At 35.7% G+C, this 20074-nt stretch overlaps 1 long non-coding RNA gene across 1 annotated transcript; it reads left to right on the plus strand.

Annotated features, from left to right (window-relative positions):
• Positions 1–2222: 2222 nt before the first annotated feature.
• On the plus strand, positions 2223–15246 carry LOC104871815. The gene is made up of 7 exons (XR_782967.2): positions 2223–2300; positions 2457–2629; positions 6730–6869; positions 7262–7368; positions 11719–11782; positions 14945–15005; positions 15106–15246. It is a non-coding gene; the product is annotated as an uncharacterized LOC104871815 (long non-coding RNA).
• The last annotated feature ends 4828 nt before the right edge of the window (positions 15247–20074 follow it).

The raw sequence follows: 20074 nt of genomic DNA on the forward strand, positions 1-20074 counted from the left end.
TCAATTGCACTGCATTCATACGATAGAATAATATGGCCATTGAAGTTGGCATAGACATTGATGTATGTTGACATGAAAAGATGTACTCTGGTACATCAAGTGAGAAAAAAAAGTCAGTTTGATTTTGTGTACATAAAAATAGACTGAAGTCTGTGTTAGCCAAAATGTGTACAAAATTGGATAAAATTTATTTTCAGGCATTTGAATAAATGAAGTTTTCTGTTCCTTTTTTATTATTTAGAAGTTTTTTTTCTATTTCTAATATTTAAGATTTTCTCACTATCTTTTTGTTTCTAATTTTATTTCATTGACCTCAGAAAACATACTCAGTAATGGTTCAGCATTTTGATGTTTTTTGAGTCTTGCTGTCTGGATTATCATGTGATGAGTTTTGTAAATAGTTCTGTGTGCCTTTCTTTCCTTTCTCTTACCTGTGATTCATACAGTGAATGTATATAAAATTCAAAGAAAAGTTTACTGTTAATAAGCTGGAGAGCAACAGGAATATGAATTAGCACAGATAACAATTTTGTATTGTCTGTGCGTGTATTGGTATTTCTGCCAGCTCTAGGCTCCTTCAGAAGTAAAAGAATCTTCTGTGCTTAGAGATTTTTTTATTATATGTATACATAATTCTGTGCATTGTACTATATATAGATTTACTACGTACATGCAAGTCTAGATCATTTTAACTGTATCTTTATGGAAGTAAAAAATATCACATATAAGTGATTATTACTATTGAAGAATTACTGCTTTACTTTATACTCCCCAAGTATTTATCCATTCTTTCAATCCATTTATTCTCCAAACATAACCTGAATACCTATTATATATTCTACTATCAGGATCCCTCCCTCCTTAAACCATCATGCTTACTTGCTCAGTCTAGCAAGTTGAGAGATTCAAAATTGAAGAACTTCAATTTTTTTCAGCTTTAATTGAGTTTATTGGTACATTTTAGGGATACTGTACAGTTACATTCATTGTTGGGATCTTGTACCTCTACATGACAAGTCTTGATTCTCATTTTTTCCCCTTACCTCTGCCACCCCTTCACCCCCTCTGCCCAAGAACTTCAATTTCAATTGAAGCTTTCCTTCTTTCTTTTATACCAAAACATCCTCTGAAGATAGGAAGTTATGAGACTCACTAAAGACTCTTGAAGATCTGAAACAGTACTAAAAGCTAATTTTAAGCATTAGAAATATTTGATTTCTGTGCACTCTATAAATATAAATACTGAATAAAATGGGCCATACCTACCCATTTGAAACCTGTGTTTTATTGGGTTAAATTGAAAATCAAACTAAGTGTTGTTATTTTATATTATTTTACTTTGTTATTTAGCCCTCTTTCCTTGTAGTAGTTTTTAAATACCAACCATGTGGCCCCTGCTGCCATAGACCTGCTGCTGTATCATATTTTACTTAATATATGGCATGACAGAATATGTGATGACTTTATGTGAAGAACACTTTTTCATTGCACTGCTGCAGGATTTTCATGTAGAGAGATGAGATGTTGAGGCTGTTTTCCCAGGAAGCAATTTTATACGTGGCAGCACTGACTCATTGAATTGGGATTCGTATCCAAAGGTTGAGTGCTGAACATGGATAGTTGCACCTTCTTATACAAATGATTTATTTTACTTAATTGAAATGCTGTCTTTCTTAAGTAGTGATTACAACAGCTAATGATTATTGTTATTTGTTCTAGAAATAGTGCTAAATATTTTGTATGGATTCTTATTTAACCAGCACAGTAGTATACTGTGAGATAACTTCATTCATCATTTTGTAGGTGAGAAAGTTGAGGCATAGAAAGGCTCAAATACAGCTAGAAAGTAAGAACTTAAAGGAAATATTAAATTCAAGTTGAGCTCAATCCAAAATTTGCTCTTTGTGTAACAGTAGGCTGCTCTGGGATGGGGAGGCTGTTGTGGTTCAGTATAGAGCAGTTGTTCAGTGTGGGCAAGACCCTGGCTTCGATCCCTGCACCACACACACAAACACAAAATCACCTGGCTGCTCTTCCATGAGTTGGTGAGTAATAAGTATTGTACATTTTAGAAGAAAATTAACTATTTGTGTTGAAGGCTATTTAATGTTCACGATTAGAAGAATAATGGTGCATTTTGAAATAGAGCTCTGTAATTTCCTAAGAATCTTTCTCACTGTCATAGGACTGCTTTGCATTTTGCCTGTATCTATGGCCATCCAGAAGTGGTGACTCTCCTGGTGGAGAAAAAATGTGACATCGATGCCCATGACAGGGAAAACAGTACCGCCCTGATTAAGGTGGGTAGCAGGCACCAATTTCAGCATGAGATGGATTGCATTTAATTGCTGAAATTAAATTTAATTGATGTAATTTAATATCACTACTTGGTGAGGCATGAGGAAGGTCTCTTTTGAGTTCCCGGAGTTGACATTCTCTTCTTACAATACCCACAGGCTGTACAATACCACCAGGAAGATTGTGCAACTATTCTCTTGGAACATGGTGCCAATCTGAATGTTGCAGATGCCAGCGGCAACACTGCTCTCCACTATGCATTCTATTGGGAAACTCATCAATAGTGGCAAAACTGCTTTCACACCATGCAGATACTGAGGCCAAAAATAAGGTATAGATCAACCAATTTCTTTTCCAAGGTATTTGAAGTAGATGCGTGTTAACAGTGACATATAGGTAGGGTCAGTTTTTCATAAGCTCAAGCATTCCATGAATAAAAACACAATATTTAAAATAATTTAATAGTTAAAGATTTCACTTTAAATGTTGATAATGTTAAAGAAACACTAGAGGATACGGGTTGCTTTTATGAAGTTATGGCAATATTTGTGAAAACACTGAAGTTTTAAGAAGTAGGTCTTTTCTTTTTTCTGATATTATTTCTATCAAAGTATTTTTTCCTCCCCTTACTTAGTGTAAAACAACACAAGACAGCAACATTTGCCTTGGAAATAGGCTTTATTTTAAAATTTAAACAGAACAACCTCATCTCATAATAAGTGGAAATCTTGTTGCTGCTGACAAGTCATAAAAGTGATTCATTTTTTAGTGGTCTCACTTAAATGGGAAAACTGCAAAGGGAAAGTGATTAGAAATATGCAGGTCAGTGGGGGTTATCATTTTTTCATTTTGTTTTTTTGTACTGGGGATTGAACTCTGGACCTTGATCTTACAAGGCAGGTGCAGTACCACTGAGCTAAATCTCTTCCCCTTGTTTGTTTTCTTGTTTTTGGAAAAAATATTTTTCTGGTCTCTATATACAGACAAGATGCTCTTTGTATGTTTTTGTTTCTCTGGTTGTTTGTTTTTATTTGAACCAAAACATTTATTGGTAGATTTTATATATAAAATGATAACACTCACCACTGGGAAATTTGCACCTGTACATGTTATATCCCGCCTCTTGTTTTTTCCATTGTTCCTTCCCTTTGACCCCCTCCCCTTCCTATATACAAACGCTTTGTTTCTGTTTTCACTTTTTTGCTTGTCCCATCCTTCCTATCCCCTTCCCTCTCCTTTGTGCCCCTTCCCATTTGAACATTTTCTTACCATTTCCCAATGCCTGTTATACATTTTGGTCTTTATTTCACCTTTTAGTTTCTCACACCAGAGAAGCAATGCAGTATTTAAACAATGTGTGTCTGATTTCCAGTTTTGAGAAAAGTTTTTTTTGCAATGCTGGAGATAGAACCCAGGGCCTTCACAATGAGCCACATCTGCAGCTCTTTAATGTTATCTTTTATTTTGAGACAGGGGCTCACTTTGTTGCCCAAGCTGGGCTTGAACTTTTAGTCTTCCTGCCTCAGCCTCCCACAGTGCAGGGATTACAGGCATGCACCGCTGTACCTCGCTTAGGAATAAAAATTCTTAGTTTAGAAAGTTGTATATTTGCAAAGTTGCAATTTTAGGAGAGCTCCGATGAAGCCAGATTGGCATTGGCTGGATGGTGCTTACATGGTAAGCAAGAGGAAATAAACAAATAATTAGCAGACATTCTCTCTGTTTCAGGCAGAAACAGCAACTGATATAATAATCTAAATTCTGCTTTCAAACCTATAATGTTTTGCTGGGTGCTGGGCAATAAGGGGCTTGTATAATGCATTTTGAATTTACTAGTCTGGTCCTGCCCCTACCCAACAGGATTAAATGGAGCTTACGGGGAGTAAGTTTCTCTTACTTTCCCTCCTTTTGACGAAATCCCCAAATGGTAAAAAGAATCAGCTGTGTAGATGAGAGATGAGACCAAAGTGACCTTCTAGGTTCTCTAGTTCTTATCTAGACTTGCACTTCTCAGAGGTCTGGGGAAAGTTTTGAAAATGTATGAGTTGAGACTGTCCCCTGAGATTTTGATTCAGAAAATCTAGTAAGGTCTGGACATGGATATTTAAAACTATTTCCTCAAGCCTCTGATATAGCTCAGAACTGTTTAGTAAGCAAGTATAATGATGAATTCCCAAATCTCAAGAACTTAAGAAATCTGTGGAAGAGTTTGACTAAATACCACTTTCTTCCAATCTCTCCTTTCCAACATATTAGCTCAGTTTTCATTTGTCTTTCTCCACCTCTGTCAGTGGGAAGTTAAGAGGAGTATCATTGGTGCTGTTGCTGTGCAGATTACCACCACTTTCCCGCCAACCTTTAGTCACTGACTGCTGTTGAGACGCTCTGCAGAAATTCACTTACGGTTAGGCTGAGGCTGAATCTTTAAGAGTTTTACATCTCATCATTACCATTCTGAGGATAAGGTCAACAAATGTTGATTATTTTCAGAATTCTCTGAACTGAATAGTGGCAACCATGAGCCTGTTTTTAGTTGAAGGCATGTGGTAGACGTCTCAATGTTTTAAGTTCAGTGAGCCCTGGCAGAAATCAATGAAATTAGTCAGAAAGTAGATGAGAATGCTTTTTGAGCATTTTTATTAATTTCATGTGTGTGGTACTGAGGATTGAACCTAGGGTCTTCCAACTGAGCTACCTCCCCAGCATTCAGCACTCCTCACCCCTTTTGAAAATTTGAGACCAGGCCTTGCTAAGTTGGATCCTCCTGCCTGGCCCCACAGAGTGATGAGGTTACAGGTGTTCACCGCTATGCCCAAATGGAAGTTCTTTGGATAATTTATTTTGAGTACTCCTATGAAACTATTTATTTAATTAACAGTTGGGGAAGATTGCATAGAAATGGAGGATAAATTAAAGTGTTCAAAACTATTAAAATAGGCATAATGAATCTTTTTCATTACATCATGGGAACTCACTTTTTTTTTTAATAGGGAATCAAACTCAAGGCCTTGCTTTTGCCAGGCATGCATGGTGCCACTGAGCTTAATCCCAGCCCCTTGATTTCACTTTTCAGTAAAATAGGATGTTAAAGGAAGGATTTCACATGCACACATTTGCTTTGTACACAACCATTTGGAAGCACACACACAGCAAAAATATGAGCAAAAGTCTATGGACTGACTGTGGCTCTTAGCTCTGTTCAGTTTGCCTCCATACAGTGAGTCCACTTTGAAATTTCAGGAAACTCCACCAGAATTTGGGGGTTTCAAGATTCTCAAAAAGAAGAGAACTAGTCTCTTGGGAGCCCATATGACTCTTGGGGTGTGCCCCCTGTATCTGAAGCTCTCGTGTCTTCTCCAGTTGGCTATTAACCCACTTCTGTATTTTCTCCTATCCACTACTCTACCTTCATGACTTTCAGCTTTTGATTTATGGTATCTTTTTATAAAGAGTAAGAAGTTTCATATATTTTAGATGAATTCATAAGAACGTTATCTGTATTTTATGGTATGATCTTAGAAATGGAATTGAATTTAGAAGTTGTTTTGACAAGTTTTCATGTTCCTGTTGGAATGTCTACAAGCATTATTAGGTTAATTCTAATTCCAACTGTATAAGTTATGCCTGTTACCACCAATATTATATCTTTCTCTTCAGCATTATCCCTTAAAAATACAAGTGACTTAGTGGCTTTCATTATGATAAAACTAATCCATATAGGGCATCATTAGACTTTTAATTGCTAAACAATTATAGTTTTACCTCTGAGATATATATATATATATATAATTTTGCTTAAAACAAAGAGAAAGCCTTAGCAATTAGAATGGGAACAGAATGAAACGTATTAAAAAGAGCACATAGGCATATCGATTTTAGGATTATCATAATCAGTGAGAATCAAAGTTTTGTACTGAGCCTTTTCTCAGCTAAGATAAAATTTTCAACTAATAATAGGAGGAAAACCCATAGACATTTTAGTAATAAGCAGTCAGAGTTCATTTGGAGCCTATTTCACAAATGAGTGACCATATCCTGTGGACTCAATTGGAGCAGGATTTGTTGACATCTGTATTTGGATCCTGACACCATACATAGAATCCAGCAGGTTTCCTCCATAATCCAGAAGAAACTTCCATGTTATGGGAAAGCCCTCAACACTGTATCCCTAAAACCCTTAATTCCTCAGGTGTTGATATTTGACAGAAAAAAGTATTGTCCAATAGGAATAAAGCAAAATTAAAGAGATTTTAATACTGAATAAATAATGCAGTTTTATAATCATCTCTCAAACAGATGATTAGTGAATCTGTTGAGGCAAAAAACATGAAAAATTATTCTTTGGAGGATAGACTGAGAAACTCTGCACTAGAGATTATTTAGCTCATCAATTCAATAAAAATACTTAAATCTTTTACTACTATGCTTTAGGAATTGGGACTACTGAGATAAAAGATATATCCCCTGCCCTCAAGATGCTTTTGATTCAGGTGGGAGCCATCACATAACTCAAAGTACCATAATGAATCTGTGACAGAAGGAAAGATCCTTGGAATCAGTGAAAGTCTGAGGTGAGTTTTGACCTGAGTTCATGTAGCAACTCTAGGGAGAGGTAGTGCATTTCAGGAACCACACATGTGGAAGCATAACGAGGAGGAAGAGACCGCTGTGCATTTATTCCTTATACAGTGGACCTTCAAGTTATGGCTGGCCTGACATATGAACAACTTGGGTTAATGAGGTTAATGGAAGATTTATCTGCCTCTTGTTATCTATAGCGTGTACCGAGGTAAACATCCACATCTCAGCTGTCATGACATAGTTACAACCAGCCCTCGGAACTAATCAAGTTTATAAGTCAAGTGTCTACTGTATTAGGTTAGAGCAATGGGAGCTTTCTCCAGGTTTTCAGTTCTGTTAAGAAATAGACAATTGTGTGGATAATAACTTTTTTCATTCACAGGATGACCTCACACCACATTCAATTGCTGTAAGGGAAAACAAGCAGCAAGTGGAAGAACTGCTTATAAAGGAGAAAGAAAATATTCATGCTCTGGACGAGCCAGGAAGGTATAGTTGTTCTTTTATAAAAATAAGACTTTAGTGGTGTTCTAGAGTAGTAAAAAGTCCAATAGTTTATAGTCAAATACATCAATAGGAAAAAGGCTGAGTTACAATTGTTGGGATAAAATGAAAGATATCAACACATACCATCAGAAAGCAATTATTTGGATTGGACAGCACAAAGAACGCTATAGTAGGATTCAAGGTCTGTTATGCAGTAATATGGAGTGATGTTTGCTGTTTTTTATGAAAAAAGAAAGTTTTATTATAAAGTAATAAGAAAAAATAGTCAGTATTCTGTGTACCATTATCTTCAAAGTACTTCCTAAGAGTACAAGATATAAACCAAAAAGATTCTTACAAGAAAAAGCTTTTTTACCAGTGATCTAAGATAAACTAGTTATATAAATGAAACAAATTAGTATCTATATTAAAGTATTTTTGAAACAATGAAACAGATAATTTGGGGAAGTATTTGAGCTCCACATATATATGTATGTAAGTCATCATATAAGAGAATATTTGAGCTTGTGTGTTAGACTTATTTCACCAAGCATGATATTCTCAAATTGCATCCATTAATCTATGAATGCCTCAAGTTTGTCTTTATGGCAGTGTAGTCCTTCATTGTATATAAATACCATTCTCCTGTAGACATGTACACTGCTTCTAAGTTGTAGCTATTATAAATTGTGCTGCTGTAAACATGGATACACATGTATCCCTGTACTATGATTTTAAGTCTGGGAAGATATCTAGAAGGAGCATAGCTGGAAGAAATGGAATTGCTAATTTTAGTGTTTTAAGGCATCTCCATATTGATTTCCCTAGTGGTTGTAGTAGTTGATATTCCCACCAACAATGTAGAAAAGTTCCTCTTTCCCCTATTCTCATCACCATTTATAATTAGATTTTTATTGACAACCATTATTTTTGAGGTGAAATGGTATTTGCATTGTGGTTTTAATTTGCATTTGTCTGATGACCAGCAATTGTGTGCATCTTTTCATGTATGTATTGGCCATTTGTCCTTCTGAGAAGTATCTTTTCATTTTGGTTACCCATTTTTCATCTGTGTCTTTTATTTGAGGAGGTCTAATATTTTTGAGTTCTTTATATATTCTTCTTTTTTGGGGGGCGTTGGTTTTTTGAGACAGGGTCCCACTGTATATTTAAGACTGACCTGAAACTCACTATATAGCTCAGACTGGTCTCAAACTCACAGGGACCCTCATGCCACAGCCTCCTCAGTGCTGGGATTACAGGCGTGTGCCACCACACCGGGCTTCTTTATATATTCTTGATGTTAGTTTTCTGCCTGTGAAATACCAGGTAAAAATTGTTTCCCATTCTGAAGTTTGTCTCTTCACTCTTCAATGATTGTTTCCTTTGCAGTTCAGAACCTTTTGAATTTTATATGATAGCATTTGTTGTTTCTGTATATTATTTATTATGCTATTTGGGTTCTATTCAGAAAGTTCTTGCCTTTGTCTATGTCCTCAAAAGTATTCCTATTTTATCTTCTAGCAGATTGTTTCTGTTTTAATATTTTGATAGTTGACCCATTTTGATTTTAGTTTAGTACATGGTGAGATATACAGATGTAGACTCAATCTTCTGCATGTCAGCATCAAGTTTTCTCAGCAATGTTTATTAAAGGGTCTATCTTTCCTCCATTGTATTTTTTGGCTTCTTTGTGAAAGATCACACAGCTCTGTGTGCTGGGGTTGTTTCTGTTTCTTCTATCCTGTTTCACTGATGCACATGCCTGTTTTTGTGCCAGTACCCTGTGGCTTTACTGACTATAGCTTTATAGTGTAACTTCAAATCGGGGATATGATGTCACCTGCTTTGCTTTTGTTATCCAAGATTGATTTTGCTATTCTGGGTCTCCTCTGATTCCATATAGGATTGTTTCTCTAGCTCTGTGAGAAATAACATGGGCATTTTGCTTGGGATTGGATTAAATCTGTATATCAGTCTTGGAAGTAAGGCCATTTTGACAATATTGGTTATGTCCATCCAGAAACAAGGGATATCTCTCCACTTTCTGATGTCTTGAACTTCTTTTTCTCAGAGTAATGTAATTTTCATTGTAGAGGTCTGCCTCCTTAGGTTAACAAGTAAGGTTTTGTTTTTGTTTTGCTCTTGTGAGTGATATTATTTTCCTAATTGCATTTCAATACTTTCATTATTTATAAACAGGAATGCTACTGATTTTTGTGTTTTTATTTGTATCCTGCTATACTGCTAAATTTGGTCATCAGTTGAAGGAGTCTTTTGGTGGAGGTTTTGGGGTCTTGTACATAATCATTTCACCTGCAAATAATGATGTTTGAATTTGTCTCTCTTTTACATACCCCCCTTCTTTTCTTGCCTGATCACTCTGACTAATATTTCAAGGACTGTGTTAATCTAGAGTGGTGGTAATGAAGCTCCTTTTTTTTCCTGATTTTAGAAGAAAGGCTTTCAGTTTTCCCTCATTTAGTATGATGTTGGCAGTAGGTTAGTGATAAATTGCTTATATCATGTTGAGATAAAGATCTTCTTTACCTATTTTCTTCAGGGTTTTTTTCATGAATGATTGTTGTCAAAGACTTTTTCTGCATGTCTTGAGATTATCATGTGATTTTTGTCCTGCTTCTGTTTATGTGCTGAATTGCATTTATTGTTTTGCATATATTGAACCATCCCTGAATCCATGGGATGAAACCTACTTGGTCATGGTATATAATCTTTTTGATGATTTGTTGCACTCAGTCAGCCAGTATCTAGATAAGGATTATTACATCTGTGTTCCTTAGCCTGCATTTCCCTTTCTTGGTTGGACCCTTGTCTCATTTGGGGATCAGGATAATGTTAGCTTCCAAAAATGATTTTCAAAGTACTCTTCTTTCTTTTTACTGGGGATGGAACTCAAGACCGTGTGCTTGTGAGGCAGGTGGTGGTACCACTGAGCTAAATCCCCAGCCCTCAACGTACTCTTTATCTATCACTTTTATTAAAAAGTTGGACAAGTATTGGTGTGAGATCTTTCCTGAAGTGCTTGTAGAATGTTACTGTGGTATTTTATTATTATTATTAATTCTTAATTTCATTGCCTGAGACTGGATGACTCAGGATTTATATGTCTTTTTGGTTCAACATTGGTAGTTCATATGTATCTAGGAATCCTTTAGTTTCTTCTGAGTTCTCCACTTGTTTGACATATTTGTAATTATCTGGATTTCTGGAGTCTCTATTGTGATCTCAACTTTTTCATTTCTAATTGTATTATTTTATGTCTTTGTTTTATTGTTAAGATTGGCTAAAGTTTTGTCTATTTTGTTCTTTCAAAGCTCTTCAATTCATTGATTCTTTGTATTGTTAATTTAGTTTCCATTTCATTGATTTCTGTGCTGATTTTTATAATTTCCTTTTTTTAAATACCTCTGGGTTTGGACTGTTCTTGTTTTTCTAAGACCTTGGGAGGCACCATTAGGTTATTTACTTGAGCTCATTCTATTTTTCTGATGTGGGCATCCCCTGCTGTGTTCTTCCTTCAAGGGATTGCTTTCATTGTGTCCCATAAATTGTATTTTCATTTAATTCTGAGAATTGTCTTACTTCTGCCTTAATTTCCTTTGTGACTGATTATTCAAAAGTGTTGTTTAATTTCTATATGTTTGCCTAATTCTTGTGGATTTTTTTGCTATTGATTTCTAGTTTCATTGCACTGTGATCTGATAATATGCATAGTAAAATTTTCAAGAAAGCAATTAGAGGGCAGAAGAGCCAGGGACAGGAATATACCCTTCCAGCTCATGGCCCAGTGACCTGTCTCCAACTGCCCCCAACTCCTGAGAGTAAGTTCAGCTATTGAACTTGCACATGGATGAGTGACCTGATGAGTATACCTCTTCATACCCCATACACCTTCTACACAGAATAATTGCAGCAGACATTTTCAATGTAAATCATCACATCCAGCTTAGTTGTTGGAACAGGGAGAGACTATGGAAAGGGGACAGTATATCATTCTATCTACCTTAAGATTCACAGGTTTGCTCAGTCCACGTAACACTTATGTCAACCACTGGTTGGATTTTTCAGTTCAGCCTTCAGGTCAGGCAATTTGTAACAACAAATTATTTTCAGGCCCTGCTAGTCTGTTGGCTGTCTCTTTCTGATGTGTGAGAGAAAGGGAATCTTCACTGACCATCTCATAAATTGAAAGGAGACAGAAAATAGTAACTAAAACCTTCATAAAAACTGAGGTTAAATTTGAATTGTATCAACCAAGAAACATTAGTGTACAGATAACCAGTTTTTAAGGACAAAACTCACCTGCTTTTGTTTTATATTTTTGCCTTAAAGGTTTTCTAACAAACGTGATCCTTTTGACTCATCAGAGGGGGATGATGATAATTTTGATGACATGGTAAAGTACTCTTTTGGAAAGTTAATTATCTTACTCATAGTTTTGCTTTGTATACTGCTTAGTCTTCAAATTTAGCAGTGGTCTACCTACCATAGTTTTACATGCATTTTTTTTATGATTTTTTTTTTCTTTTTCCTTTGGTAAATAACTGGGAAGTTCTCTGAGGTATCAAGGACTGAAACAAAGTAATGGGCTACAAAATACGTAGTTACAGGAAAATTGTATTAGGCAAAACTTTCTCACAATAGAGGAAATAGAAAATATGGTGAAGGACTACATGGATAAGTGTACCTTACTATGACTTTTAAATCTGTACTACCATGACTTTTATAATTCTCTGCCTAAATAAATGTAAAAATGGATCCTATTAGTCCTTATAATTATCATGGAAATTTGGTGCCTTTCTTTTCAAAACTTACAGCACATAAAATATATTTTTTCTTTTAAGTAGTTTTTATTTTAGTATCAAGTTAGTTTTTATTTTAATATAATAACAGTTTCTGAGAGCTTTATTCTTGGCTCTTTGTTTAGACTAAAATTATACTAGATATTGTTTAAACTTAGGAATTTTAAAGCTGTTTCTTAAAATTTGTATTACTAAAGAATTACAGTTTTTTTTTGTTGTTGTTGTTATTTTGTATCTGGGAGTGGATCATAGGGCCTTTTCAATTAGGTACATCCTCAGTCCTGTATGTATTTATGTGTGCATGTATGTATGTATGTATGTATCATCTATCTATTTTTCTATCTATCTATCTATCTATCTATCTATCTATCTATCTATGTAACTATCTATCTATTATCTATCATCTATCTATCATCCCTCTATCTATGTGTCTGTCTGTCTGTCTGTCTGTCTATCTAACTATCTATCATCTATCTATCTATCTTAGTCAAGGTCTCACTAAATTGTCCAAGCTGGGCTGGAACTTGGGTCCTTTTGCCTCAGCTCCAGAGTGCTAATAGGAACCTGCCAGCAAATCTGACTGCACTGTATTTTCTAAGTCATACTTCCATTAAGAGTGCACTGTATTTAAAATTCTTGAACTGATTGAAGAATTCGTGTTTTACCCAGAATAATAACCAATTCCGGGACTAGATACTCCCAATATCCTTATAGTAAAGATTTAAGAAATTTTTTTACTTTATAGTTTTTAAAAATATCCAATCAGTATCCTCATGTCTCATTCTAACATTTCAAGTTTCAGAAGTTTTATTTTTATATTTCAAAATACTCAAACATGTTAAATCTCTTGCATTACTGTGAGCTATTAGAGATTAGGAAATATGTTTATGATATCCTGAACACTTGGAATAAGATGTATTATATTAAGAAGCAATATTTTTAATATCAATCAATGGATTTCTACATAATAGAGTTGTATGTATGCATGATTTATGTAATAGTCAAGTCTATTAAATTTCTAAAAGTATGGCCTAAATTATACTTGAGAGGATGGGAATTGAGCCAGAGATACAAACACTCGAAACTAGGCTTTTATTAGGGGGACAAGGTGTAGAGGATGAGCTAGGAGGCTGTCTCAGACAATGGTGAGAGCAATGGGGCAGGGGCTGGCTGGGTGATGCTTTATATGGGCAAGGGGTCACTGGGTGGGACATAGTGAAGGTAGATGTCTGGCTGCAGTCAGAGGAAGGATTGAATCTCCTGGTGGGAAGGAGACTAGAGGTGGGAGAGCTTTGTGGCAGGAAATCTGGGTCTTTGTTTCCCCAGACTGATTTATTATCTGCCCTGAAGAGCCATTTAGGATGTGGGCTTAGGGCCATTTTATCTAGCAGAGAACTCCATTAATATTCCCTTTTAATGTTTAGGATATATAAGTTCAGGTGAATTCTCTTGAAGAAATATGTCATAAATATGAAGGAAACAAATTAGGTTATATAAATAGGAAGAAGGTCACAGTACATTCTAGTTTCCTTAAACTCTGAACTTAGGTTAGGATTTTATACTAAAATATCTTAAACTCCATGTTCTATTAAATATATCTTTTCAAGATGTTCATTTCTCTTTACCAATCTGATTAGCAATTCTTTCTCTAAATGGAAAATTGGTGGAACATTTTGTTTTATCTTAACTAGTATTAATGCTGCATTTCTCAGGTAGTGGTAGATGGCATGTTTAATCTAATTATATTATAGTAATTAATCTATGTTAGTATTTATAAGAAATAACAATAGTATAATGCAAATGTAATCTTTTCAAAGACTGAACGAAAGTCTACATTTTTACATACTTTCTTCTTAATATTTTTCCTTCCTTCGTTGGTTAAAGTTCCTATTCCGTGGACTGGTCATCTCTCTCTTCTTTCTTCTCTGCCTTCTCTCTTCTCCCTCTAACTCTGTGTGTGTGTGTGTGTGTGTGTGTGTGTGTGTGTGTGTGTGTGTGGGAGATAGAGAGAGAGAGAGAGAGGGAGTTTGTCCTTTTCACTTAAATAATTTACCTCAATCCCTAAGTTTTTCTTACAGAAAACACTTATGTAGTTTCTGTTCCTGCAGTCCACCTTCATGTTTATGATATATTTAGTCAACATGTTTCTGCTAGTGATTGTGTGGCTTTGATTTATCAATCACTGCTCCACAGGATTTATTTTTGTCTTTCTTGAAAGGAGCTGAATAGATATAATCATTTGTGGTTATCTATTTCACATACAGAATAGAGCAAACTCATACTGGTAGTAATTCTAACCTATCTAAACATGATACTATTAAAAACTCAGCTATTAATTTTTCTCCTCATGAGGTAATTCATGGAAATATAAATCATGCAAACATGTTCAGAATAGAATAGAAAATGAATTTTTATTTCATAAAACGTTAGTCTTTTCCAAGTACTCTAAACTACAAAGGGATACAAATTTGTTTTTGGTTATTTTAGTTAAGAACATAGTTTAGTAAATGTTCTAGTATTTACATAATTAACTAGAGGTATTGGAAGTAGCATTATGGGCTATTTACATCATCTTTCATAGCCTGCACCCCTTGAAGAAGATGGAGATTAGCAAATGGCAGATTGGGGTTTGAATCTATATCTGAATGATTCCAAATCCTGGGCTCTTAATGTTAGATCTTGTAGTAAAGGTGAATGCTATTTTATCAGATTTAATACTTGTGATTCTTAATGCGGTTATTATTTTTTTCTTCTAGAATCTCCCCAAAGTAAACCTAGCTGAGCTATGGGCTGCTGCTCACCAAAGCGGGGAAAAGCGTAAGCTATTGGATAAAGATGGCCACTCCTGTGCTATTCATTGATTTGAAGTTGTAGATTTTTTTCTTTATGTACAATTTACTCTAATTTTTTGATATAGAAGCAAAATATGGCACTGGGGAATCGGGAAACACAACCCATCTTGACGACCGTATTTCTGATGGTGAAAGCAAAGATAACGTGGAAACTCATCCTAAAACATCAGATGATGTTGAGAGCTTCTCTCAGTCTTCCGTCTCAATTAACATCAAGTGTAAGATCTTTTTAAAAATAGTTTTCCCCATGTATTTAGTGACATATGACCCTAGAAAAAAATATAGGGCCATAAGATCATAACAGAAAATAAGTATAATAAGAGATTTATGTACAGAATTGAGATTTATAGAAGTTGATGGGAATAAAATGTTCTTATGTGTGTCATTTTAGTGGTAAAGAATTAGAAAACAACAAAAATGATGATATGAAGCTGACAATGAATGAGAAGTCTCATTTACAAGACAAGACTTTATAATAAGATTATGAGAGCCAAAATCAAATATTATAAAAACAAGTCAAATGAGAGTAGAAACTCTTATTATGTGTTAGAAATCACACCCTTTTAAATTGCCTATAATTGATTTTATAGAAGTGAAAATGTGATCTTCATTTTTGCTAACTTCAACAAAGTGATATCTCCTGTTTTCTCCTACAAATCTGATATTCATAGATTATAGAGAACATTGTCAGTGACCCCTGCAGTGTGTCTCATTCTCTTGTGAGACAGGTACATTGCCTGCAAGATAGGGAAGAGAGAACAAAAGAAACAGACCCAGAGATTTGAGAGAAGAAGCTGGGTCTTGGGCTGATCTAAGATGCCCTGGGCAGCAAAGACCAAGGGCAACAAAGACATCATGTTTTTATTCATTATGAGAGTGGGAAGGAGGGGAACTTGGCAGGTCTCAGGACACCTGCTGATGACAAGCATGGCAGGCAGGGGCACCGGCGTATCTTTACTGAGGAGAACAAATGGTGAATGTGGGGAGGAAGAATTTAGTTGGAGTTAGATGACCTTGGCTAGAAGTGAACTCGGCCAAGCCCTGCTGCTTCATGGACTAGGACTTAAGCATTGGTAGCAGCCATTAGCAAAGGAGCAGCACTAGCCCAACTCTGCTACCTGACACGCCCATGTGAGTCACATAAAGCTTCGAGAAGAATAATTTATTTGGAGTTAGATGACCTTGGCTAGAAGTGAACTTGGCAAAGCCCTGCTGCTTCATGGACTAGGACTTAAGCATTGGTAGCAGCCATTAGCAAAGGAGAAGCACTAGCACAACTCTGCTACCTGACACTCCCATGTGAGTCGCATAAAGCTTCGGTCAGACTCCTAAGGTAACACAGCTGAACTATAGAGGGACAAGAAGCTTGTGCCACTGATGGCCTGCTAATCCTGGATAGAGTTGTCTGCTACGATAGATAATGCAAAATGAAATGCATTTTAAACCTTACTAAAATAATTATGAATTATTAATAGTTGACTCATTCTTATGTGTTTTTTTGTTGTTGTTTAATTCAGTGCTCGGTGTATGTGTCTTGGCAAATATTCTTGAGAACAAAGAGAAAATAAATAAGCACTGTATTTAATTATTTCATAAATTAAAACTCCCAGTTACATAATTGAGAGTCTTCTACCACTCCCCAACTTTGGGGATCCCAGGACTTCCTGCATGATAGGAAAGCAAAATGAGCTCCACCTAGCCCTCAATATAATTTTTAATCTTTATCCATTATATGAGAAAATACATTTAAGCAGCACCACGTTTTTATAGCAAAGCATTTATTGTGCACTTCATGCACATATAATGATAATCATCATAGAGAATGTGCACCTGCACATTGTACATCCTACCACTTTCTCCCATTCCCTCCACCTCAAGACCCCTTCTCTCCCTATATACAAATCTTTGTTTCCATTTTCTGCACTTTTTTGCTTGTTGCTTCCTTCTTTTCTGCCTCCCCCCTCACTTGTTTCCATTCCCATTTGAATATTTCTTCACATTTCCTAATAATCTGTTATACATTTTAGTTCTTATTTGCACTTTTAGTTTCTCACAGCAGAAAAACAGTGTGTTATTTAAACATGTGTTTCCAATTTATTTCACCCGAGCATGTGGCATCAAGGTCTATACATTGAGCTATAAATATCTGAAGCCCATCCTTCTTTAGGGCAGAGTAGTACTCCATTGTATGTATATATAAAAACCCACATCTTTACCCATTCATTAGTTGATCAGTATTTAGGCTGTTTCCAAGATATAGCTATGACAAACTGCAAGCTGTATCTTTCTTAAAGGGAAAAATGATGAAATTTATTTCTGGAATGATTCTGATTTATCTTCTAATAATCTCTTCATGTAGTGGACATGCATATGGATACATCAAATAATAAAATCACAATTTGTGATTTTTTTTTCGCTAAAATAAACTACCCATTATGATAGAACCACCAGGAAAAAAAAGATTGCTAATTATCTCTGAAATGTGATTCTTTTCAAATTTTTAAAATACCTTCAGCAATGGGGATATTTAATGTTATTCTAAAGAAGCATTATTCAATTCAGTAGTCATAGTTTTTGGGGATTTGATTTTCCCACTTTGGTGCTTAGGATCAAGTCCACCACATGCTAGGCAAGTATTGAATGGCTTTGATACACTCCATCCTAAATATTTATAGTTATTAAGCCTTCCACTTACATTTTGTCATTTTACAACTCAGGAATTATACTGATGAGCTAGTTTAGCCCCTTCTTCATATGAATGTTGAGTCCTGATTGACAGGTATTTGAAGAGTATTTGAAAAGTACTTGAAGAGTTAGAAATCTTCTATCTTGAAAATGATGGTTTTGTATTTTAATACTAGATCCTTTCTTGGATTTTGGTTTTTGAGACAGGATCTCACTATGTAGTTCAGGCTAATTTATAGCTCCTTATGTAGCCCAGGCTGGCATCACACACACAGTAATCTTCTGTCTCAGCCTCTTGAGTGTGCTGGGATTACTGGCATGTAGCACAATGTGTGGCAACCTTTCTTTAATTTTTAACTGCCATCCCATATAATATGAATAGGAAATCAGAGCTGTTGATATATGCTGTTTATAGAGGAACAGAAAAACAACATGAATTTTTAAAATAGTGTTCTACATTTCTTTCTTAAAAATGCCTAATTCTCTAAACACATCAGCATTTCTCTTCTACAATTTTTTTTTTTTTGTGCCAGGGATTGAACTCAGGACCTTGCACATGCAAAGCAGGAGCAGTACCACTAAGCTAAATCCCCATCTCCCTGCTTTTGTTTTATGAGATGGGGCCTCTTCATGCTTGCCAGGTGGCCTTCACATTCCTGAGTTGAAGTGCTCATACCACCTGAGCCTCTTACATGGCTGAACCACAGGTGCACATCATGATGCCTGACTTACATTGAAAACTTACAAGATTGGCTTTTAAACAGGAATCTGTTTGCAAAAATTTAAATTGGTGTTTTACAATTAAACCTCTTCATTAAATTTAAAAATTCATATTAGCATATCACAGGAATAAATATTTGCATATATTAATAACAGTATATGTTTACCTCCTTGAACCAAATGTTGATGTATACAATGGAAAGCTTAAATCCCCCAATTTTTGCTTCTTTGCTTTCATTTCAAGAGTTTCAGACTTCTGTGTAGGATAGCCTTATTATAGTTTAATGTGTTTTACAAATACATATCCTCCTGAATCCCTATGCTTTCCTGAATAAGGTCATCTACTACCTCTCCAAATGTAATCTCAGTCCTGTCTTCTAAGTCCTCTGGGCCCCTCAAATTTGATGTTCCGCCATGAAGAACTTGACCTTGACTCTTGCCTGGCTATTACTAAATGACACTGAATCTCTGAAGACCTGGGCTTTAGCCATCTGCCTGATCATCCACCCAGCCTTTCACATTCTGTGTTTCCTACGTGCTCACAGACTTTTCACATCTGCATTCATTTTCTTATGCATCATTTTGAAATAATACTCTTTTCTTCTCCTCCCTCCCCCATCATGCTCATCTAGCTTACACTGCTGCCATGGTGGCCTTTTCTGATGAATATGGGCTCGACATTACAGAGGGCAAGGTTCCCATTCTAGCCTGACAAGAGTGTTGTGTGGTTGGCCCCTGATGCTCCTGTCTTATCTGTCCATCCATTTGAGGAACTGTATTCCAGTTTTGTCCCATTACTTGAGCATCCCTCACTTGCTCTGTTGTTTCGTGCCTCATCGAGTTGTTTCGTGTTATTTATGCTGCCCAGTGTGGAGTGGTCTTCATACCCTTCATGCCCACTTCCTCTCCCTTTCAAAATAGGACCAAAGGCGTGTGGCTTTTCCTGAGCTTCCTGGGTGGAACTGACTGTTGCTTGATTTGGGCCCCAGCTGTAGAATCAATGAAATACACTTTTTCTGTTCTTGTTTTCATATATCTCTGCACCTGTTTGCACATAGAGCAGAATGTGTTTTCAGTTCTCACTTCTCCAGCGGAACTCCAGTGATTTAATTGATTTGTTTGTTTTTTTTCCATTTTACTGACTGCCTGGGTAGGTGGGCAAATGTCTAAGTCTGTGTTGTTCTTTTGCTTTGTTATTTCTATGTGGGTTTTTTGATGATCCATTATTTTTCTTTATCTATCTATATAGGAAGAATCAACAGCATCACTGTTAAAAGCAGCAGAGGGTGAAGGGAGAGGGTGCAAAAAATATAAAAGTGGTAAGTTAGTGAATATTTCTGAGTGTCTTGTTTATATCCTGTTACTTTAAAAGTGTGTAGATCCAAAACACGATGCCCATTTCTTTTGTTTTTTTTTTTGTTTTCCTACCACCAACTTCTTCCCCCACCTGCTGCAACCCTCTGAAATTCTTTCTCACTGTTACTTTGATCTCATTGAAACATTCATGAAAGCAGACAGATTTGTACATGTATTTAAAATTCACAGCAGTAAATGTTCTCCTTAATGTGTCTGTGGCTACATTTTAGAGATGTGTTGTTGCTACTGGGATTAAGAAAAGAAGATGAATCA

Source organism: Fukomys damarensis, unplaced genomic scaffold, assembly GCF_012274545.1.
Source record: "Fukomys damarensis isolate Sample0158 unplaced genomic scaffold, DMR_v1.0_HiC HiC_scaffold_36, whole genome shotgun sequence".
In the NCBI taxonomy this organism is placed as follows: Eukaryota; Metazoa; Chordata; class Mammalia; order Rodentia; family Bathyergidae; genus Fukomys; species Fukomys damarensis.